Raw genomic sequence first — 25,020 nt, 5'->3', positions numbered from 1 at the left:
CTGCAGCATACAACTCTGTTGACCTTCGGATTTGCTTTTAAGTGCAATTTGATTTCACTACAATTGGAATGTTCACAAATTCCTTTAAAGCGCCGAAACTCACCTTATTTCGGCCGGTATTGAGCACATTAGTGCCGCGGTGTGCACAAATCTGCAAAAAGAAAGAAAACTTATATGAAATTAAATAATATTAAAAAGTGAGTTTCACATTCATGAGAATACAACATACATACATGCTTATGTACATATGTACATATTATTAAGTGGAACTTCTACCCACACCCAAATTCAGTTTTCAACGCCAAGCGCAGTGTGTTAAGCGAAAAATCGGTCGATAACGTGGATGCAGTAACCCATTGCCCTACTCTGCTTGCCTGAAAAGCTTGTATATATGTATATTCATTCATGCATATAAACATACTTTTACATATATGTATGTATATCTAGAAACCAGTGCAGCCGGCAGAAGGTAATGTTGATTTGGTCAGTTTCACTTTTGATGCATGCATATTTATAAGTGTATATATGTAAATACATACCTACACCGTTACATATGTGAATTAACAGCATCTGGCGGGCTAAATTGCAAAATTCAATTAATTGAATTTTCACAACTCCACAGGCAGTTTCAGTTAATACGTAAAATGTGTATGTGTGTATGTATGTATTTGCAACAGATAAAATGAAAAATGCTGCAGGACGTTTGTACTTTGGTTTATGAGCATATACTTTTCAATATAATTTATATGTTTATAATTTATATACTATTTTTTGTTGTACCTGTATCACCCAGTTGCTGTGGCATATTCACATATATGTAGATATATTTGATATATGTATGGTGTGTGACTATTTCCCCATCTCTATGCGTATATCTATATTTACATACTCATACATATACAAGCTTATATGTCCGTATATTTATAAATAATAGCCACAACTCTATTGACATCGATCAGCATCGCCAGTTGCTGAAGTGCCGCTATTTAGTTACTGGTTTGGCTACAACTAATCTTCAGTCGATCAAAACTCTTGCAGCGTCCTTCTCTGTCTCCATCCTTCCTTCTTAAGTATTTGTAGTGGTACATAAGTGGCAACAACATTATTGACAGCAAACGTTCAATGCGAAAATTAACAACAAAAGGAAATCTTTATCAGCAATGATCCGGTTGTCTTAAAGGCAGGAGACTTTACATGTTAATTTTAAGAAAATATTACCGATGAATATATTTTTACTTATAGTAGCCACCGAAGCTAAAATGCATAATAAAAGCAAAATAGTATGGTTTTTATACTCTCGCAACAAAAGTTGCTAAGAGAGTATTATCGTTTTGTTCACATAACGGTTGTTTATAACTCATAAAGGGTTATATATATCAAAATGATCAGGGTGACGTGAGACGAGTCAAAATCCGAATGTCTGTCTGTCCGTCCGTCCGTCCGTGCAACGGTTAACTTGAGTAAAAATTGAGATATCTTCATGAATCTTGGAACACATGTTCCTTGGGACCGTGAGAGGGTTGCTTTCGGTAAAATCGGTCCACTGCCGCGCCCACAAAATGGCGAAAACCGAAAACACATAAAGTGTCATAACTAAGTCATAAATAAAGTTATAAACGTAAAATTTGGAACAAAGGATCGCACTAGGAAGGGGCATATTTGGATGTAATTTTTTTGGGGAAGTGGGCGTGGCCCCGCTCCCAATTAGGTTTTTTGTACATATCTCGCAAACCAATAGACCTATATAAACCAAACTTTCTGCAGTCGTTTTTTTAGCCACTTCTTAATACAGTCCAAAAATGAAGGAAATCGGATAATAACCACACCCAGTACTATACAAAGGTTAGGTTGAAAATTACTAATAGTGGGTTATCTCACTAACGAAACACGTCATGATTACTAAATTTTTCAGAAGAAATTGCAGAAGGAAGCTGCACTCAGATCTTTTTACAAAATGGAAAATGGGCGTGGCATCGCCCTCTTATGGGTCAAAAACCTTATCTCAGGAACTACTCGAACGATTCGAATGAAATTCGGTACATAATATTTTTTTGACACCCTGATGACACGTGTGGAAAATGGATGAAATCGGTTCACAACCACGATAACTTCCCATGTAACTAAATTTGCAACTCCATCTTATTCCTTCACTTTATAATATATACATAAGTAATCAATAAAGAGAGCGAAATAAAACTTTACACAAATACTGTATATGATCTGTGGCATCAGTTATGAAAAAATTGTCGAAATCGGACTATAACTTTTCAAAGCCCCGAATATCGAATATGAAGAATTCAGTGCCCCATGGTAATTTTTCACCGAAAATTTCGGTAAATCTCTCAGGTATCTTAATTTAATTTAGAGGAAATATTTTTCTGCTAATAGTGTAACTTCCCCTAGCTCTCATATACCTAATTATAGGATTTTCAAATTGGGTCAAATTGTGTGTTATCTTAATAAAAGTATATCAATAAATTGCGTGCTCTAAACTAAGCTATATAGCTACCGAATATAATAGGAGTTAACATTTGTTTGTTGTAAGCATTAACTATCACCAAAAATTCATTAATCCATCGAGCTTCATTTATTTTATTACTCATACGCACAGTCGTCCAGAAATTATTTTTTTCAACTACAACATCCAAGTATTTATTTTCAATAAAGATTTCGTTTTGATATAGAACCACTGTAAGTATCCAACACAACCTATCGGCGGCATCAATCAAAGTTGCTGCATTTGACTTTACTGACTTTCGGCAAAATATCACCATTAAGATAAAATCTGTAACAGAGCGCCTAAGTGTATATATATAGATGTATGAGTCTATATATATGTGTACTGGTATATTCAATATATATGCTTTTGCCAGACAGCTGTAGCTGCAACAACATAGTGTCGGAAAATACTCCGAGGACAAGTACAAGAATTTTTAATCATACCTACCAGGGTTGAGGAATTTATTGTTATGTGAACAATTACGTGTTTAAATTGATGTTAAATTTTTAATCAAAGTTGAAAAGTAAATTTCTGCAGATCATCACTTTAGTCACATATGAATTTTAATATGCCAGATATCTTGAACCATAACACACTAAAAATCTTCTCTAAGAGACTACCGTCAGAGTTAATAGTCTACGGTCAGTACCTGAGTTCTCGAAGTATCAACAAGCGATTGGTGACATTGGGACGCCTAATATCGCACATGCTTTCACTCCTTCCATTTTTAAAACTTGTGTTTACTCCATATTTAATTAGTTTAGGAGTAGTCACGCAGTAATTGGTCCAAAACTAGTGCTTACTGCATGATACATCCTAACCATATATGTATTTTCATGAGTGCATGTGCGGTAATTGAATGTAAATAGCGCATGCGCATGCTATTTTTTTTTGCTTGCTGTTGCTGTCGCGCTAAATTGATTACGGCGAACGCTGTATTTCTTATCTTTAAGCGATCAATTTTTCGCCATTTAGTTGTGTTTATTTACACGAGGTAATATGTTGGCATAGTGTTTGCAACAAATTCGAACGGAAAAATAAAATAAATATTTATCTACATACATACATACATATCAGAAGATAGAAAAACATTTTTTGGCCAATTCAATTTATGCCCATTTGGTCCGACTAACTTTTATTGTTGTTGTTATCATATTTCTTTTATTTGCTGATTGCTTGCAATTGTTTGCACGCATTCAACGCCAAAAACAAACACACATTTGCACACACACACACACACATATATGGCAAACAACTGGCAGCAACAGCAGCCCAATAATGCCGCCAACAGCGGTCCACACCAGCAGCAGCAGTTCCACCACCACCTCCGACTACTTACCACTAACCACTTAAGCTTTCGTATAATTTTTCCATTATCCACCCATTCGTTCCCTCCAGTGTTGTACCGTTTTGGTTACATACATCCAGAAAGTGGGTCAGAATTCGTTCAATAACACTTTACATATTTTTATTATTGATTCCATTTTTTGTTGTTTTGTTTTTGTAAACATTTTATTTGGTTAGGAAAGTGTGCATGTGTGTGTGCGTGTTTCTGTTGTTGTTTGTTAATAAATGACCAAATGGCCTAATGGCGAATGATCCCTGCGGTTACTACCTGACTGTCTCGCTCGTATGACACCACCAAAGGTGCGCGAAATGTACCGTTTTACGATCGGCTGGTATGTTGCAAGCAATTGCCTTGCCATTTATATTTTTATAGTTACTAAAATATTCTTTGGTTGATTTTTTTCGATTTTTTTTTGGTTTTTTTAGCTTAGGAAGTCAGTGATTTTGTGGTGGAGTTTATGGTGAGTGCCAATTATTAATATGAGATTCTTTAATGGTGTTTGTTTTCATGTTGTTTTTCTGTGTTAATTTTATACCAAAATCTTTATGGCTATATAGAATTATATATGTGTGCATGTACTTGCTTGTTCAACATTTAAAGTTTCGTGTTATCCATTTCGAAAGGTTTTTTAACACTGTTTATGTTTGAGAAAATTATATAATATTTTTTGACATTTCTAAGTTTAATAAGAGGTGGTAACTCTATTCAAAAATATTCACATTTTTATACTCTCGCAACAAAAGTTGCTAAAGAGAGTATTATAGTTTTGTTCACATAACGGTTGTTTGTAACACCCAAAACTAAACGAGTTAGATAAAGGGTTATATATACCAAAGTGATCAGGGTGAAGAGTGGAGTTCAAATCCGAATGTCTGTCTGTCCGTCCGTCCGTCTGTGCAAGCTGTAACTTGAGTAAGAATTAAGATATCTTGATGAAACTTGGCACACTTATTTCTTGGCACCATAGGAAAATTGCTTTCGAAAATGAGCAAAATCGGACCACTGCCAAGCCCACAAAATAACGAAAACCGAAAACACATAAAGTGCCATAACTAAGCCATAAATAAAGCTATTGAAACAAAATTTGGTATGAAGGATCGCACTATGAAGGGGCATATTTGGATGTAATTTATTGGGGAAGTAGGCGTGGCCCCACCCCCTACTAAGTTTTTTGTACATATCTCGCAAACCAATAGAGCTATATAAACTGAACTTTCTGCAGTCGTTTTTTTAACCACTTCCTAATACAGTCCAAAAATGAAAGAAATCGGATCATAACCACGCCCACCTCCCATACAAAAAGTAGGTTGAAAATTACTAAAAGTGGGTTAACGCACTAACGAAAAACGTCGGAAACACTAAATTTCACATAAGAAATGGCAGATGAAAGCTGCACTCAGATTTTTTTACAAAATGGAAAATGGGCGTGGCGTCGCCCACTTATGGGTCAAAAACCATACCTCAGGAACTACTCGACTGGACTTTATACAATATATATGACGAATATGTGAGTCAAATTGTGTATTATATAATATAAATAAAGTTAAATAAATAAATTGCTAGAGTATAAAATGTTCGGTTACACCCGAATTTAGCCCTTCCTTACTTGTTTACAATATTTTCAGTTTTTTTTGGTAGGTGGCAACTCTACCTATATTCCAAAATTTGTCCAAATCAAAGATTTCCGTAATATTCTTGGTTGGATATTACATATCGGACATATATAATAGTAGTACAAGCAGCTGGAATGGGATTTTGGAAAATACCTAGGCGTTACTTAAGAAACTTGAATTCTTGGAATAAAAGATGCTTGACTTGACTCAGCTTCGAAAAATTTGGCTTGGAAAACTTAGATGCAGTTATACTTCACACAACTTCAACTTCAGTTGTTATTATTATAGTTTCTGGGTAAAGTTGCCAGATGTGCAGATTTAGCTTTAAAATTAAGTTTTTTAAATTAAAATATAACCAAGATTGAAGATTTTAAAACTAGTATACAAAAAAATCTTCACTATTAGGAAATCTGTGAACACGTGAAGATTTTCTGTTTGAAAGAAAACTCTTTAATAAATTTATGAATATAGCTTTGAGCAGAATAGCACAAAAGAAACGTGCACACGTAGTTCAGTTTTTCGATATTTAGAATTGTTAGAAGATGTAATAAATTGGAGCCAGCCAAGCGTATAAATGATAGGTGAATAAATAAATTATTCAAATTGTATTTGAACATTTACATTCAATTTTTCATTACAAAAATTCGCAAAATATTTTTTTCTGAGCAGATCACCACAAATTCTTGCAGAGATTCGCAATAGTTATGTTTCTGTTGCAAAACCCTCATATCATACCAATTTGATTTGATTTGTTTATTGCACTTAAAGTCAAACAAGTATTTGCGTTATAAATACAATAAAATATTTTTTTATTAACAACATTAAAAAATAATTGTTGTGAAGAAGGTATTTTCCTCTGAATTATCTTATTTTTTCTTTATTTGAAGATTTATAAAAATTAAAGATTAGAATTTTAACATATTTAATTTTAACCGAAAACATTCAGGCAACACTGGAATAGTGTCATAAGGAGAATGAAAAGAGAAGCAGTGAGAGAGGGAGAGCAGTTCAAATGTCAACGTAACTTAGAGTTCTAAATGCAACAGACTTTCAAGTCAAGTCATGCGTTCGGTAATCAAATACATGCAAGGCCCATTAAACGGATCTTTTATGTGACAGTTCTCAAGTCTCTCTAGGTCAAGTCAAGCATCGGTAACTGGAGCTTTACAGTTATACACACTCTCCCATACATTTGTATGTACTTTAAAATGAGTAAAATGAGGAAAATTCGAGCTCCGTACTTATTCCGTACTCGACACTCAAACGCATACTTGGGAGGTTTTGAAATTTTGTTAAGCAAACAGCTGTGACCGTTCGTTACTCGACTCTCTGGCACGCGATTGCAATGCGAAGAGATTGACTTGCAAGACGATTTTAATTTTCAGATTAAGATTTTCCATCACGGAGTCTTTTTGATACCCTCACCTGGGAACTATTTCCAGAAGGTTGAGATTTTAGCAATACATATAGCCTATGTTACTCAGGGTGAATGTAGCTTTCAATTGAAAAAGAATTTTTGAAATCGGCACAGTTGTTTTTGAGTTTATTCATTACAAACATACATACAAATCTTTCCTCTTTATAATTGTAGTATAGATATGTATAACATACATATATACACACACTGAGAAAATCAGCATCCGTTTTTGCCTATATTTTCCAACCGAATTGCTTCCTTCTTCGAATAACTCAACAATTTGTCACTCTTAATTGACCCAAATATTTCTGAAACCACTAAAATGCTGCGAAGACACAATAATAAATTTCAATTAAAACCACAAAACCGTTAAGTGATACAAATTTTTGTAAATGAAATGAAAAATTACGAATGAAATGTCAAAATAAAAATCGGAAAACCGCAAATAAAATGATTCACTAAACGCTGGAGAAGTAGCTGAAAAATCATAACAAAAAGCTGTAAAAAATATGACCAACTTAAAATGGAAGAAACATTAAAGTATTAAATTTTATTAATTTCTCGCTATATTATTACAGCAGCAGACGCTGTAAGACAAATTTAAATGTGTTAAAGTTTTAATAATAAAATATGAATGACTTCAAAATTAAAATTCCATTTAAAATGTGTAAAAAAATGTGATAAATTTTAGCACTTGACGAATTTCATTTTCCACACAAAATTTATTATTTTATTTTTGTCTTCAAGACTTTGTTTGTATGTCACCGTTTGGTTCAACCAACTCAGATTAAACTGCTTTGTTCAGGTTTCTTTTGTGGTGTCTTAATTGCCAGTTAATCACCATCATTAATTTCCACATGCTTCCTACTTTGTTAGCGCATCTAGTGGTAATGAAGTAATTAAATCTGAGTTTGAAATTTATTGTTTACGTGTCTTTTAACGCTTAATTTGTCGAAATAAGTTGAGAGTTAGATAAATAAAATTTAAAGTTTAGCTATATAATGCCAAAATACGTTATATAATAATAAAAAGGCACATTATTAGTTTAATATTTACTTTTAAATTATGTTAAGGTAGCCGAAAAGTAATCCTCAAAAAAAAAATATGTATTTTCAGAGTTATGCTATTTAGAAATTTTATTAGTGTGGCAACCCCATCACATTTTTTTCTTAATCATTACCTTTAAAACGTATTTAAATTGTTATCCAAAAAATGTAACAAAGTTTGTGCAAAAAATCTATGTTTGAACAAGCAAAGAAAGGCTAAGTTCGGGTGGAACCGAATATTTTATACTCTCGCAATTTATTGATATATTTTTATTAAGATAACACACAATTAGATCCAATTTGAAAATCCTATAATTAGGTATATGACAGCTAGGGGAAGTTATGACCCGATTTTGACCATTTCTGCTACAGAAACACACAATTGGAAGAAAAATATTTTCTCTGAATTAAATTAAGATACCTGAGAGATTTACCGAAATTTTCGGTGAAAAATTACCATGGGGCACTGAATTCTTCATATTCGATATTCGGGGCTTTGAAAAGTTATAGTCCGATTTCGACAATTTTTTCACAAGATCATATACAGTATTTGTGTAAAGTTTTATTTCGCTATCTACATTGGTTTCTTATGTATATATTAAAAAGTGGAGGAATAAGATGGAGTTCAAAATTGAGTTACATTTACCATTTTCCATACGTGTTATCAGGGTGTCAAGAAAATATTATATACCGAATTTCATTCGAATCGGTCGAGTAGTTCCAGAGATATGGTTTTTGACCCATAAGTGGGCGATGCCACGCCCATTTTCCATTTTGAGTGCAGTTTCCTTCTGCAAATTCTTCTGTACAATTTAGTGTTTCTGGCGTTTTTGTTAGTGAGATAACTCACTTTTAGTAATTTTCAACCTAACTTTCGTATGGGAGGTGGGCGTGGTTATTATCCGATTTCTTTCATTTTTGGACTGTATAAGGAAATGGCTAAAAGAAACGACTGCAGAAAGTTTGGTATATATAGCTTTATTGTTTGGGAGTTATATACAAATAACTTATTTGAGGACGGGGTCACGCCCAATTCCCCCCAAAAATTACATCCAAATATGCTCCTTACTAGTGCGATCCTTTGTTCCAAATTTTATAACTTTGTTTATGGCTTAGTTATGACACTTTATGTGTTTTCGGTTTTCACCATTTTGTGGGCGTGGCAATGGTACATTTTCTAAAGCAAGCCTCTCTCTGTCCCAAGGAACATGTGTTCCAAGTTTCACTAAGATATCTCAATTTTTACTTAAGTTATCCGTTGCACGGACGGACGAACGGACGGACAGACATACAAGAAGCTTTTCAGTTTTTGTGTTTGTTTTTTTATAATTACATTTTTTGTTAACATCTGTTTATAGTAACATATTACATAAGTACATCTACAAATAAATTTTTTCAGTTTTTATCGGAATCATTACAGTTTTTATTAGCCTCCCAATGGCAGTGAACTTGCAATTGCCGTCAAACTTGAAATTACACTCACATAAGTAACATTTCTATAAAAAATAAAAATATAAATGAAAAGAAAGAGAGCAAATTGTAAACAATGCCGTGTTTATCGCCTTTTCTAACTGCAAATTTTTTTTGAGCTTTTCGACGAAAAAATAGTGCGGCATATGTGAATGGCTTGATCTACACTGAGAATAATTTAGAAAGAAAAATATAGTTTTTTGTAGCAGAAGATTAAAACATAGGATAATATACCAAACCAAGTTATCTCCAAGTTATTTGCTGTAACGAAAGACTTAAAATGAAATCGATCGTAAATTGATAGTTGTGAGGTCTCTTGGTTCCGGATACTTCGATAAATGTGTGCTAATTTACATTACGGCTGAAAGTAGGCATATCTTCTTTTTTTTTTTGTTTGTACTTTTTTACGAAACAGTATTTTAGTGCTTAGCATTTAAGGGGTTATATACAGTTAGACGGCCGAAAAAAAGTGAATTTTCCAGAATTTTTTCTGAGAAAACTTTTTAATTTATTGATCCAAAAATTTATACACATATTATGGTATCTTTTAACTGTATTTTAAGACTTAGTACTAGTAAAAATATTTATTTGAAAAAGAGCTACAGCTGATCTCCAGGAGCTCCTCTCAAAAAAGACGTTTTGCGGTGACCACTATATCTCGGAACTGGATCATCCGAAATTAAAAAACCAAACAGATTTCGTTAAAATAATGTTAAATCTAGTAATTAATCGAAGGAATAAGCAAAATACAATTTTTTGACAAAATGGCAGTTTCTCAAAAAAAAAATCGATTCTTCACCGAAATTTCGGCCATAAATTGTTTATAAAAAAAAATATTTATCGGAGAGAAAAAATCTTCGATTAATTACTAAAAAATATATTTAAGAAGGTCGTGTTAAAATTTGAGACTAATCGGTCTAGCCGTTTTCGAGTAATGTTGGTCACCGACTTTAAAAACACCATTTTGAGAAAAACGCGTTTAAAGTTTGGACCTTGTACTTAAAAGCACTCTGAAACGCCTTTTCAAATTTTTCATTTGCTTGTAACTTTGAAAATATTCACCGGAACGATATGAAATTTTCTGTGTGTATTCTTAAATATATGTACATTAAGAAAATTAAATAAAAAAAATCGATTTTTTGAATATTCTAACTGTATATAACCCCTTAAGTTGACTTTAGAGTTATTCTGCACAGTGTACCAAACTTTTTTAATGCGAAAGAAAGCATGCCATGAATGGTGAGTAAAAGAAGGTAGACCGACCGGCTACCTTTTACGCCGTGCTAATGACCCATCATTACGTATTTTCTGGGAGAATACACGATATTTTACACGTACAAACAACACAAAAAAGAGTTCAGCATAATAATTTCGTAAGTGATACAAGTTTGGCGTATAAACAAGGCATAATAAACCAGCAGAACAAAAAATAAATGACAAGTGAACGCCCGTGTGAGTTGCACGCAACCAAAAAATCACTCGTGCCACATGCACGAATATGCGTGATTTAGATGAGAAAACCAAAAATCATACTTAATAATAGTTGAGGGTATCTTTTAAATACAATAATTTAAATAATCACAATATTTTGGACAGCAAAGGTGAAGCGCACAAATCAGTTGCGAGTCCATTTGAAAGATAAATAAATATTTGAGTGAGAAGAACATTAGCTAGTGTGGCATAAATTGTACATATGTATATCTTTTAATGCGCCACAAAATGCGGAAAAAGCTGCCGTTCAAGAAATAGCGGTCATGTCAGCAATTGACATTCCAGCGTCATGATTGGCTGTTAACCGACTGGTTGGCCTGTTGGCAGCCTGGCTGGATAACTGTCTGCCTGACGCGCACTCGCCGACTACTGGTAATTGGACGCCGCATCCGCCAGTTGCTCTGTGGCTCCGACAAGTGTTGTCATTGCTGCAACAAGTTGCCGGCTGAGCTACTGAACGCTCTGGCCGTTCGAATCGGTAGATGATGATGGCCAAATGCCGAACGTCAATCCGCCGACCACCGACCGCAAAAAATAATTGCGTAATTTGCGACGACAACGATGACGGTAAGCTGCTTCGAATGCCGGCTGACAAGTGGAATCAGCAAAAATTAAAGCGAGAAAAAAACGCTGAAACAAGCAACATAAATACATATCAAATAACAACAAAAGAGAAACAGACCAATGTCCGTATAAGCAAGCCATTTCCGTATTAAAGTCGGTGCTTCAAAGGACAGGAAGCTTCGGAAAACAGTTACAAAAAAATTCTTCAAAAGAAAGCGAAAGAACGAAGTACATATCTTTCAAGTATTTAAGATTACATCGTACTCAAAGCGCATTAAGGAATTATTAGAAGTTTAGTATTATGCGCAGAGAGTGTTTAAGCTGAGGGTTACATGGAAAAAATCGTCGCGTGGGAAGCGAGGTAAGCAAGTGATTTATATATTCTTGTAAAGTGATAAAAAGAATGTGAACTATGAAATTCAACAAAACATTAGCCACAAGCTCTACTATGAACTGAGCCACAAATTCCAAAATAAAAGTTTTCTGGAGGCGTAGTTTTCGATTTCTCAGTATATTCAATGCGATATAAGGTGAGATAAAAGATCCTCATATACATTATACTAAGTATTGACTTAGTTCATTGTAATTTTCACAAAATATCCGGCTATAGAGCGTTTGACCGATATTACCCAGAACTTTAATACAAAATATTATAATTATAAAATTTAATGATATTCTAGAATTGCATTATTCGTACTCTTTCAAAACTACCGGAAAAGCTCATCGCCATACCGGAGCTTTCGATGATATTTGTAAAGATGATGAAAGCTTAATGGAAAGTTATGTAAATAAGTGTAGAGTGCTTTCAATTGAGCTTTCAATTTTAAAAGTGAAAGCTTCACTTAGTTAATAAATTTACATTTACATTGAAAACAATAAATAATGGAAAACGAGAGCTTTCATATGAATATAACTTTTCTCCAAAAGCATCATATACATATGTAAGTTTTCGAACATATTTAATTGTGTTCTATTTCAACTAGAGAGGAGAGTCTTATACTTTTATTTTTAATGAATCTTTGCCAGTGGCGTTGCTTTGATTGCTCACTATGTCACACGCGCTTGTCTTACTCATACCATTAGAGCGACATTTTCTATATGTTTCGTATTATTGTTTTTCTTGCATTTGACTTATATACACTTCCGTCGCTTGTGGCGTGCTTTATGAATACCGCCCACTTGTTTTTATTATTATATTCCCTATTCCATCTAATTTGTTATGTGGAGCTCAATTTATGTGGGTCGCTAAGCCTTCCTGCTTTGTTGTTGCTGTAGTTTTAATAGTCATTCATGATGGCGTGAGTCCGTAAATATGTGTTTGCTGATACGCTGTAATATATATTGAAAAAAAATAAAAAGTTCTTATAATATTGATTTATATCACGACATTTCTTTGTTCATCTTGCAATCTCAGAATGCTGCCTTCTCTCTATCCTCCTACTCTAGTGATTAGTTTCTCTTCCACATTATTCTTCATTTAATTATTTTAACTCTTCTTTAGTGTTGTTTGTTGGTTCATTCCTTTAACGATGTGTGCCTTCCTGCTTTTCAGCCGCTACCAACTAATTGCATTTGATTTGACTATAATTACTTTGTGGCATGCCACATCAAGCACATAACAAGCCGAGTACTGTATTTTTTTATTATTTTGTATTTTTTTATAATTTTGTTTTGTTTTTCATTAATTTATTGAATTTGCAAACGCTAAGCATTTGAGTTATTTTCCGTGCCAATAAAGGAAATCGCGCATCATTCTTAACTATTTACTGAGCACGACCAATAAGCATAGCTGCTGATATAAGCTCTAGTAGAAGTTAATAAGGTTTAATAAGCTTTAAATTACGTGATTTATAATTAACTGAGTAAGTAGACTACTGTAGATTATTTAATATTTTTTTTGCATTTTTTAAGTTATTTCTTTTATTTTGTATTCTCTTTTATTAGGAGCATACCATTAATATATTCTACATTATTATAAACAGCTAATTAAATTACTTTATTTACACTGAAGCTGTTAATGGTTAAGTTCCCAAAAATGTTTAAGTTCCCATAAAGGTTATTAAGAACCCCATTTTAAGAGTGCGAACCGGCATCACGCTTTATGTAAATTTTTATCTACGTAAATGTTGAAGAAATTAGACAAGAATCTGACACAAAACACTAAGTAAACACTTTCAGCGGGCTTCAAAGCAAAATTTTCACTGCTGGATTTTTTTATTTACCGGAAAATTTATTGCAGTTCTTAAAGTCTGCTTTTGGTTTTTTCTAGCAACACTTCTTGTTTATGTATTAAGGCTTTTCTTTTCCGCTGCTAAACAAAACAGTTAAGGTGTTATTGCTTTGTTGTTGTTCAGCTTCTATGAATTTAATTAACCTTTTAAATTGTATGCAAGACCTTTCTTCGGTGTTTCAGTTGACCCAGCTACCTGACCGCCACCTTGAACAGGTTCACTTATAAAATGGGTTAATGGTTATTATTTAAGTGTGAAGTTCTTCACGTCACACATGTAAATATATATATATATATATATATATATACATTAACATATGTATGTTTGTATATATGTTATACTTGTGAATGCTGCTTCTCAAAATCGTCTCACTTTTTCCTTGTGTGGCTTTCGTTGCTACTTTTTGTTGTTGTTTGTAAACTTATGCATGATATGGCTATTAGAGTGCATAATTAAGAATTTAGTTGAAATGTAAGAAAGACTTAAACACAAAAAACCGTGAATTTAATTGAATTATTCTCACCAATGCTGTGAAAGTACAAAAATTGTGTTGAAAATAACTTCATTCACGCCGCACTGGCTTAGCGGACAAACGTTTGTATAATTTTGTCTGACCGTAAATAAACAAATTCACTATCCAGGTCGACGGCTATATGAGAGCATAAAGATTATGAAGTGTTCTCTCGTTGTTGTAATTACTCATTAGGGAAATATTTGTGTAAATTTCTTGAACAACATTAGTAAATATATAATTATACTAGTTGCTTTTCGATTCAGTATTTCCAAACCGCCATAAACTCATGTGTATCTCTATAATAAAAGCTCACAGGAGCTTTTTTTCAATAACATATTATGATGACTGTATTTATTAATTCTATGAATTTTATTCAAGTTATGGGTAAAAAATTACTCTCTAATTACAGATTAGGAGTGTCGAGTGTTGGAATGATGATTTTTTAAATTTACTTTACTTGGTTACAAGCTAACAGCAGACAACGTCATGAGCTTTACAATAATCGATAACAGGATATAAGCAGCAAAAAGATCGTTAGCATCTCTTATAAAACTCTTTAAGTCTAAACTAATCAACTGCATGGTCTATAAAACCAAAGTACCACCAGTTTTGTGCTATGGAGCTGAAACATGGACAATAAACGAAAAAGACAAAACAAAATTGATGACCTTCGAAAGAAAAAATGTCCGAAAAACTTTCGGCTCGGTCAGAATCGGACCTGATGAATTGAACTTGACCAGTTAATTCAAGGCGAATAAGATAGCTACGACATATTACAAGAACTGGATGATTCAAGAGCCCAAAAGAAGGTAATGGGCGCGAGAGTATTCAACTTACATTAACTTTCAATGCATTTTTATATTTCTTTAAGTCAGCAACTTCATGAAATTCATTTTTAAAATCATAAAATTTTTTTCGTCGCTCATGTTATTAGATCTTCGAAAAAATATAAATTTTCATAAAAAATTTTAATTAATTATTATTTTTAAATCTTACTCATATGAGTATATATGAACTTTTTTTATATAGAATGAAATATTGCTTACTTCGTATATTTTTATATATTAAAAAAAAATAACAAAAAAAAATGAATTTCGGAAAGTTATTCCGTTAAAAAAAATATTGCATAATAATCAGCTCATACCCAAAAAACAATAACAACTACAGCAGCACACTTGTTCACGCATTGCATAAACAAATCTGTTCAAGTAAACTTTTCAATTTCTCATTAAATTTACTCTCACCTACGCATGCCATATTAACGGTACACTCATTCCGTTTTAGAAAGTGAATGTTGCCAATGCCTCAGCAAATAGTGAAACAAAAAGCATAAAAAATAAAAATAAATAATAATATGGACCAAGCGCGCCAGTAACGCTAAGTAGACGTGCAAAAATAATAAGACCTTTAAATACTTCATGCCGCATTATACTTACTTATTATTTATTTAATTTTTGCTTTATTTGCCACAAATATATAATTGTTTTGCCAAAGCGTTGCGTACGCACTCGCTGTTACTGACGCTGCTGCTGCTGATGCCAGTGATGTTGGTGATAGTGATTGGTGAAAATTGCGCATCATCAATAATTTCCCATTATCCCACATAACAATCATGCCGACAAGCATAACAGAAGCGTGAATGGCATAAAAAGCGTACAAATCGCCTTTTGTGCGCAAGAAAAAATGGCAACACACAAACATACATATTCATTCATTTTGTATGTATGAAGTCAAAGTAACGAAAGACTTAAGCAGCGAACTTGGTTGAGTGTCATGCGACATGTGTATAAGTGTGAGTTCGTATATATGTATGTATGTGTATATTGTAAAATTGATTCGTTATGCCAGCGCAATAAATAATTGCAATCAAATACATCTGCTGCAATCATATCCAACGCCAACAATCACACGCATTGTTAGCCCTACAACAAAGTTTAAATATTTTCAGGGGAAAATTAACAAAAAATAAATAAAGTACATTTCGCCTCAAATAATAACAATTATTTACTGATCAATTCGTTTCAGTTTGCCACGCGCGCTTAGCACGCCATCAATGGCGCTACATTTTATATACACATTTCGCACGCTACCCTGTAGGAAACGTTTACTTTAGTATTTGAGGTGTGTAGTTCAGTGTTCAAGCTATTAAAATGAAATTATTTATTTATTCTTAAAATATAGTTAGCAAATTAAATATAATGTCAAAATCCAGAACTGAGGCCGCACAATATTGTATTGCCGTTGCATTTAATAGGCCATTTAAAGCAAAAAAAAATCAGTTATTTGTGAGTTGGACTTTAATCATTTGTAGAATACACTCTCTTGGCACCAAAATATTTATTTTGAAGTGGCGGGCTGGATTTCAGGACCATATTATAACTTTCCGCACCATACTTAATAATTTTGTGCTTAAAGCTTCAAGTCGTTTCGATAACTTTCATTCGATAAAAACTTTAATTTAAGGTTTAAAACTTTATAAAAACTGGAAACCTTAAAAATAGCACTTCAGCAAAAATTTTCCATAAATAATTTTGAGACTAACAAGAGATCATAACATTTAATTTCTAAAACCGAAGCCAGAATTGAGACTATAGCCAAAGACCGAACAATGTTAGAAATTATTGTTCGCTAGACGGTCGGGTCTACTCAGCCAATATTTTTGACAAGGACATTTCTCAAAATTACCTCTGCGGTAAATAAAGCGAAAAGTAAATGTAACTTTCAATGCAAAAGTTTTGCAATAAATATGGGGTAATGTTTGACAGTGGACAGACCAAAAAACTTCTTATTTTGAACAAAAGAGATGTAAGCTGTATCACAGGGGTTATCACGGCGCACTTACCACTAAGAGGCCACCTGCAGAGACTTGTTATAAGAGAATCGGCAGAATGCAGGGCGTGCGCGGATGATGGCGAGACACTAGAGCATTATCTTTGTGAATCTTCCATGGCTCCCAATACTCAAAGCAGCTGGGATTGACACAACTTAGAAGCTTCGTCAAATCGACCGAGTTGTTTAGCTGATGCTTGTCAGGGTACCCTCAGGGAACACATTGGGCCTAATTTAAAATTTACTTTTCAACCAATCAACCGATATATGTCTATATTAGTATTAACATTTATTCCAAGATATTATGTTTTGAATCGATACAGGGATGTTAGCTGTATTAAATTGGTGTGGGTATAAATATGCAAAGGTATGTAAATTAGAGCATATGGCAAGTTATAATTTCAAAAGTACCACTGGAAGCTGACATATTTTTGAATGATTCGAAATTTTTAGTTTCTTTGGAAAAGTCATTTTGCTATATGAATAAAGTTCATATAACAGAGATATGATATGTAGTTCGTACAGCAGAAGAGTTAAAAGCTTGAGAGAAAAGCTCAGTGAAATGCTTATGAATGAAAAAAAGGATTCAAGTTAATGTATATATTATACGCATGAGAAAATATTAGAATGAAACTGTATTTACAAATATAAGACATTATTTCAATTAATTGGTTATTTATACCATAAAAGGTGCGCACCGCATAGACGAGCTAACATTTGTTTTTTCAACTCACAAATTATTAATTAATACATGTACATATGTATGTATATATGAATGGCTCATCACATTTATTTCACACGCTCCAAGAGTTGATATCCCAAAAGCATACATCATTAGCCGCAAACTATTTACGGAAAATAGATAAAAAGATAAACAACGATAACGTACAATACTATAAACAATGCCAAGACAATACAAAAAACAGCTTTAATTCGCCATTTTAAAAGCAATTATTTATTTCTGCTCACTTCAGTTGTCGCCGCGCGCCACACTTCATCACACAATTGACACAATTAAAGAGACGCACACAAGTGCCGATCAAAACAAAAATGCCGTAAATGATCGCTTGTTGTTGTTGGTGGATTGTCGGTTGTTGATGCGGTGTTGAGCTGCTGCGCTTTGATGCGCGACTGACAATGAAGAGTTTGTTTAAGAGCTTAACCGGCCGGCGGCTACTGACCAGTTGGCCAGCTGTTAAACGACTCATTAGTGGCGGCATTTATTTATTAATGTATGTACATACATATCTATGTATATAGAGCTTTATAAAAAGCCTCATTTATAAAAAAATATATATTTTTGCGCACGTGATATTTTGAAGGCAAAAGTGAAAAGCGATGGAATGCTGTAAGCATATATATACATTTACTTACATTTATATATAAATTATATATATTTGTTTATATATAACTGTAAACATATACATATACTAGATTTTAAAGTAGCTGAAAGTGCGCTTAACCACCTTTTGTTTTCCTCTCTGCCCCTGAATTGAAGTTTTTGACACTTTGACAGTTTTAAGTGAAAATTAACCAATAAGCTTTTGACACTTGAGTGCAAGTAAACCAACAACAAAATAGCACCGAGTACTCAGGTGTATGTGCGCCGCTGCTTGGCTGACGGGCGTTTGTAGAATTGAAAGTACCGAATCGGTCGAGGGCACTTTCTTATTGCCTTTGTTTCGCAGCGCTTGCGGTGGCGCGAACAATAATACTACAGTGTGTGGTAAGTAGGAGTTTTGGGGTATTTTGCGAAAACGGATAAAGGTAACAAAAGTATTAATAAATATTTATGCAACAGCATAACAGCAAGTGAAATTTGCCAGAAATAACTTGTGTAGGTTGTTGTGTATGTGTTAACAATCAAGAGTACATAAATAATATAATTTTTATTAATTGATGAAAATATTAAACATGTGTATTAGCCTTGCCATTTTTGTAATATCATATGATATCAATAAGCGCCGGCCTAAAAAATTTCCTTTTCATCTAAAGAAGTCACCTACAAAGTTTGATGTTGATCTGTGAATAATTGATGGACCCAAAAGTTGATTTAAATTAGATAAGATAAATTTTATGTTGTGTTTTTTGTTATTTCTTTACAAGACATTTGCCTTTATGTAAAAATATAGTTGAATAACTATTTTAATCAATAACTGATTGTAACATTTATTAGAATTCCAAAAAAAAAAATCTGTTCGATTTTGGAATCGATTTTCTAAAGGATCTACTCGCATGCGATTTCCAAATTGGAGTCAATTCCTGGATCGATCGCGTAGAATCGTGTTCCAATCAACTGTCACTATTTCTATCAAAAGACATTGTAAATTCGGGTATCTTCGAAAGTATATCGTAGAGATAAGAGTAATGGCTGCCAAATAGTGTCATTAGCCTTTTAAGATATTTACGAGTTTGTTGTTAAAGAATCTTGTATCACTATATCTCTCTTTCTTTTGTGATCTGATTTCGTGTTTAACAGATAATATTCGAATAATTCGAAATTGACGTTGTCTTACTTTGAAAATGGCGAAAGCATTGGATTTGTCAGTAATTTCGGTGATAACACGTAAAGCCGATGAAAAACAACGACAAATTGCTTTTATTGGCATGAATTACATCAAGATGTGGGAGCTAAGTTACCGTCAAATAGAAAACTTTTGGAAGTGTTTATCTATATGCGTTTTGTAAAACTAACCTCGTTTTTATATTTTGGCAACAAGCTCGTATACCAACTCGAAATTCTCATAAATGTACGGGAAAGCTACTTAAATTGTACGAAGATTGGAAAAATGAGGGTGGAGAAAATGAAAGCCGAAATGAAACAAAAATTTGATGATTTCATGGATACGTTAGACGATCTGTTTGATATTGCGGTTGCCGATGAGGAATGAGGAAGATAAGGAATTTTTGGAAAACCAGCGACAAAAAGAGCGACCTGGCTCAATGTTGGGAATTCATATTAAATTATCATCCAAAAAAGAAAGAATAAAATTGAGAAAAGAAAAAGAAGAAGAAAACAATCAGGTTCTTTTGGATGACCTTCTAGGTTGAAAACTCATCAATCTTGAATGTCGTCATCACATGTATGAAATTCTCCTGAAAAATGTCATTGAGAAGAAGAACGGTGAAAGCATTTTCAACAGGTTTGCTGACTCATGGGACAACATGACACGAGATCCATTCAGAAGTGGCCTCGATGATCCAATTGTTAAACTGAAAATGCCCGCCAAGAATGCGAGCAGATCAAACAGTTTTGTCGAAATCAGCTCAAACAGATTCAGATACGTGGTGATTATGAAGAACTCTTGGAGCTTACGATTACATTCCTTGGTGACAATGGTGGCGCTTTTTGCACATGTGGTTCAAAATCTGATGCACGATTCATGTCGAAGGCAATTTACCGTCTCAAGATTTTTCGGTTTCGTTTCCAATTCAAGTTGAAAAGAGAGAATTAAATTGTATTCGAGATATTTCCATTTTTGTCGTTAAACTTTCTATTAAGGTCTGGTACAAATGCACAAATTCCGTTGAGTGCCCTAATCAGGTTTTAAACTTTTTACGCTCAGTTTTCGAGTTTTCAAAAATCAACGAAATTATATTTTTCTGAAAAGTTAAGTTAGTCATTTGTGGTATTTGACACCTGAAACAGTAGGTTTAGCACTTTTCGATCCAAGCGTTTCACTCAAATCCAGCAAAAAAAGGGGAACCGTTTAACAGCGAAAGCTCTTTCTATAAATTTTATCAAATTGGTACATGTAAAAATTTGCCAGATTTGTTGGCTTCGGATGGCCTTTTTTGATTTAAAACCAGCTTTGTGGACGGACAATGAGGAATATCAAACTGCTTCGAAATTCCTCCTTTGTTGTTAATGATGTTGCAGAACGTGGAGAGAAATTTATGAATGATTATAACCGCATTTTAACCCGCGATGAAGAACCTCAGTTTATATTGCAGGTTATCGATTCTTACCGAAAAAAATAACCATCACATAAAAAATCATAATTGAATAAATAATCATAAAGCTTCTAATGTTTTCAAAACTTGAATTCAAATACCAAATTTACAATTCAAAGAATTGTGTGTGCAATAAAGAAAAACATCAAAAATATACAATAAAATCTTTTTTGTTCACCTTTAACCAACTTTTGGGTCCATCAATTATTCTAAGATCAGCTTCACTTTTTCAGGCAGAAAACCTAAAAAATAAACGTTTTTAACCCGGCGCTCATTGACTTAGACATTTTGTAAAATTTTATAAGAAATCGCGGCCAGGCTAATGTATATTTTATTGTGCAATAAAATTGTAACTATTATTACTATTATGTTTAATTGGTGTTACGGTAATTGATATATGGTGAATCTTCGGTTATATCCTTTAAGAGGTTGTTAATTTTGCAATTTTTGTTGTAAAAGACGTAGTAGTTCCATCAAAGTTACTAGTCGATGTATTAAAAAATTTTGCCTCGCGGACTATTGTCCTAATAAGGATTTCAATTATTTTCATTTCAAATGTAAGAGTTTTGAGCCTTTCATACGCCCTTAGTCAATATATACAAACGTTCTCAATCAGAATCATTTGTTTATATATGGGTGCTATACCGGATACACTATGCGAAGGATATGCGGATACACTATTTAAAAGAGCAGAATAGTGAATCCAGTGCACTCAACAAAACTCTTATTTTAACCAATATTTGTTAAATATATACAGTCATGTATTTCATTTAAATAATTCAGCGTATCAAAGATACGTTTTTAAAAAGTATTTTGTAAAATTTTTGTTTAAAAATTCCGAAAACTCAGCCGTTCCCTATGGCGTCTCCAAAAAAAAGTTCTTGCGGTGGACATGAACTCATGATTGGTTCATCTAAAAACAAAAAACCAAAAGTATTTCGATAGTATAAATCTAGTTAATGAAGGAAGGACAAAAGAAAATATTGAAATTTGACTTTTCGACAGGATTAAAACAAAAAAATTCACTTTTTCGGTGAAATTTTCAGCATATTTTGGCTCCGACTTGAAAGATTGAGTTTTGAGATAAATGTGTTTAAGGCTTTACATTCGTACAAACGTGTCCCAATGGGCGGAACTTTCAAAGAGTATATCTCTTAGAATATTAACCGTATTAATATGTATTTTGGATAATATTTTAAACATATTGCACTATTTGATAAGACAAAATAAATTTCAAAATTTGAAACTCACCTAATCCCTTAAGGCAGGGTACCTGTATATATTTTATATATAACTTATGATTCTGAGAATACAAAGAAAATAAAGTACGCAGAATTTAAGTACTCAAATTCAGTATTGACCAACCAACAATGTTAAAAATTATCGTTCTCTTAAGGCAGTCGTGTCTACTTAACCAGAACCATACACGTATTTTTATCAAACTGAGGACTGTCAACTCCGGAACAGTTCGGAAAGTTATTTCGGAAATCATTTCTGACATTAAAACATCAAAAAAACCAGAATAAGTAAAATCAATAGCAAATGGGACTTTCGATTCAAAGGCATTGGAGTAAAATGCGAATATTTTTTATTGATGGCTTAAAAATCAATCAAATGACTTCCTATACTTATACATATGTATGTCGTACAATTAAATACACGTTTTTGCTGAAGTTAATTCACCTATCAGCTCACAGCAGGCATTTCTCAAGCGAAATTATTTTCTTTCCATTCAACTACACGTGTCTAATAAATCTTTATCGCTTTTTTGTTTGATTTTAGAAAAAAAATTTCAATTTCGTTTTGAGCGTTAAAAAGTGAAAAACCAAAGTTAATTTTAAATAAAAAATCAGCGCCTAGCAACTGCACTTTTATTTTCCGCTTAGTTAAGAAATCATGCAAGGCGTATAGTTAATATCCGTGTAGACGAATAATTTTGCAGCTGACTGTTGACTATTAATCCGTAATTTAGCGCATAAAAATTCCCTCTCATTGCGCATCGTAAAACATTAAATACAAGTAATGTACACGCGGTGCATACGTAAGTACATACAAATTACGAATAAACATGCGCAAAGTTATGAGCGCTGTGCTAGTGATGTTGATGCGGACCCACCAATGTGCTGCATTCGCAAAAGGCCAGAGTTAGTAATCATTTAGAAGAAGCGTGAAGGAAAACTATGATGATATTTATGAGAATGAATAAAGTATTAAAAATGAATGGTTTGACTTTTCAGTGGTATTTGATGGATCTGATAGTTCTGTAATATATAATTTCTATTTAATCACTATGCATTTATATGTGTACATAGGGTATATATGGTTACAGCAAGAATATCCTAAATATTACTACTGCAGATCTGAGTAATTTACTCATAACTTTACTGAGATGTAATTAACAACAAACTGTCCAATGCTCTTGGAAGCTAGTTTTACAGTGCAAGCTACAATTCTCTTACATCGGTTAACATATTGATCATGTTGGGTCCACGGAATGTGCTCAGTGTGAAACGTCCGATATTTGGTTAGAAAACGCTGGGATAGGTATATTTCTGGAATGGAAGTACTTTATCGCAGCATCTTAAGCTTAGTTCAACGTTTCAGCTGAATGTGTCTGCTTCGGAATCCAACGCAGAATCACTCTTGTCAACAGGTGTTATTTTGGAATGAGTAGGCAATTGAAAAACAAGTAAGGAAAGGCTAAGTTCGAGTGCAACCAAACATTTTATACTCTCGCAATTTGTTTAGAGATTTACCTATATTTTCGGTGAAAAATTACCCTTAGGCACTGAGTTCTTCATCTTCGATATCCGGGGCCTTGAAAAGTCATGGTTCGATTTTGACAATTTTTCCACAAGTGATGTCACAGCTCAAATACAGTATTTGTGTAATGTTTTACTTTACTATAAAGTGAAAGAATCAAATGGAATTCAAAATTGAGTTATAAGGAAAGTAGTCGTGGTTGTGAACCGATTTTGCCCATTTTTTGGCCGTATTATCTGGGTGTCAAGAAAATATTATATACCGAATTTCATTGAAATCGGTAGAGTAGTTATTGAGATATGGTTTTTGACCCATAAGTGGGCGACGCCACGCCCATTTTGTAAAAAAAAAAATCTCAGTCCAGCTTCCTTCTGCCATTTCTTATGTAAAATTTGGTGTTTCTGACGTTTCTCGTTAGTGAGTTAACGCACTTTTAGTCATTTTCAACCTAAACTTTGTATGGGAGGTGGGCGTGATTATTATCCGATTTCTTTCATTTTTGGACTGTATAAGGAAACGGCTAATAGAAACGACTGCAGAATGTTTGGTTTATATAGCTTTATTGGTTTGCAAGATATATACAAAAAACCTATTTGGGGGCGGGGTCACACCCACTTTTCCAAAAAAAGTACATTCAAATGTGCCCCTCTCTAATGCGATCCTATGTTCCAAATTTTATTTTCATAACTTTATTTATGGCTTAGTTATAGCTCTTTATGTGTTTTTGGGTATCGCCATTTTGTGCCAACGAATACGTGTTCCAAGTTTTATTAAGATATCTCAATTTTTACTCAAGTTACAGCTTGCACGGACGGACAGACAGACATCCAGATTTGAACTTTACTCGTCACCCTGATCACTTTGGTATATATAACCCTATATCTAACTCGTTTAGCTTTGGGTGTTACAAACAACCGTTATGTGAACAAAACTATAATACTCTCTTTAGCAACTTTTGTTGCGAGAGTATAATAAAGTTCTTTCTCGACGAACAAAAACTAAACTCTACAGGTCCCTCATCATTCCCTCCTGCTTTGAGATGCAGAAGTGTGGACGATTCAACATCCTGTGAGAAGGCACTAGGAGTTTTCGAGAGAAAGGTTTTGCGGAACATTTATGGTGAAGCAAATATTGGCAATGGCGAATACCGCAGACGATGGAATGATGAGCTGTATGAGTTATTTCAGTTCAGTTCAGCGAATAAAAAGACAGCGGCTGCGCTGGCTAGGTCATGCTGTTTGAATGTACGAAAGCGCTCCAGATTTGAAAGTGTTCGATGC

General features: G+C 33.4%; 1 protein-coding gene across 1 annotated transcript in view; it reads right to left on the bottom strand.

Annotated features, from left to right (window-relative positions):
* LOC105216671 (serine proteinase stubble) overlaps nucleotides 1-25,020 on the bottom strand; it is a 69,392-nt gene that overhangs the window by 12,169 nt on the left and 32,203 nt on the right. Inside the window, exon 4 of the mRNA XM_054228750.1 lies at nucleotides 104-151. The gene's annotated coding sequence lies outside the window, so the exon portion shown is untranslated. The remainder of the gene's footprint in view (nucleotides 1-103; nucleotides 152-25,020) is intronic.

The sequence above is a fragment of the Zeugodacus cucurbitae genome, chromosome 2, assembly GCF_028554725.1.
Source record: "Zeugodacus cucurbitae isolate PBARC_wt_2022May chromosome 2, idZeuCucr1.2, whole genome shotgun sequence".
NCBI lineage: Eukaryota > Metazoa > Arthropoda > Insecta > Diptera > Tephritidae > Zeugodacus > Zeugodacus cucurbitae.
Note: the sequence above shows the minus strand (reverse complement) of the source record. Positions and strands in the feature narration are given on the sequence as shown.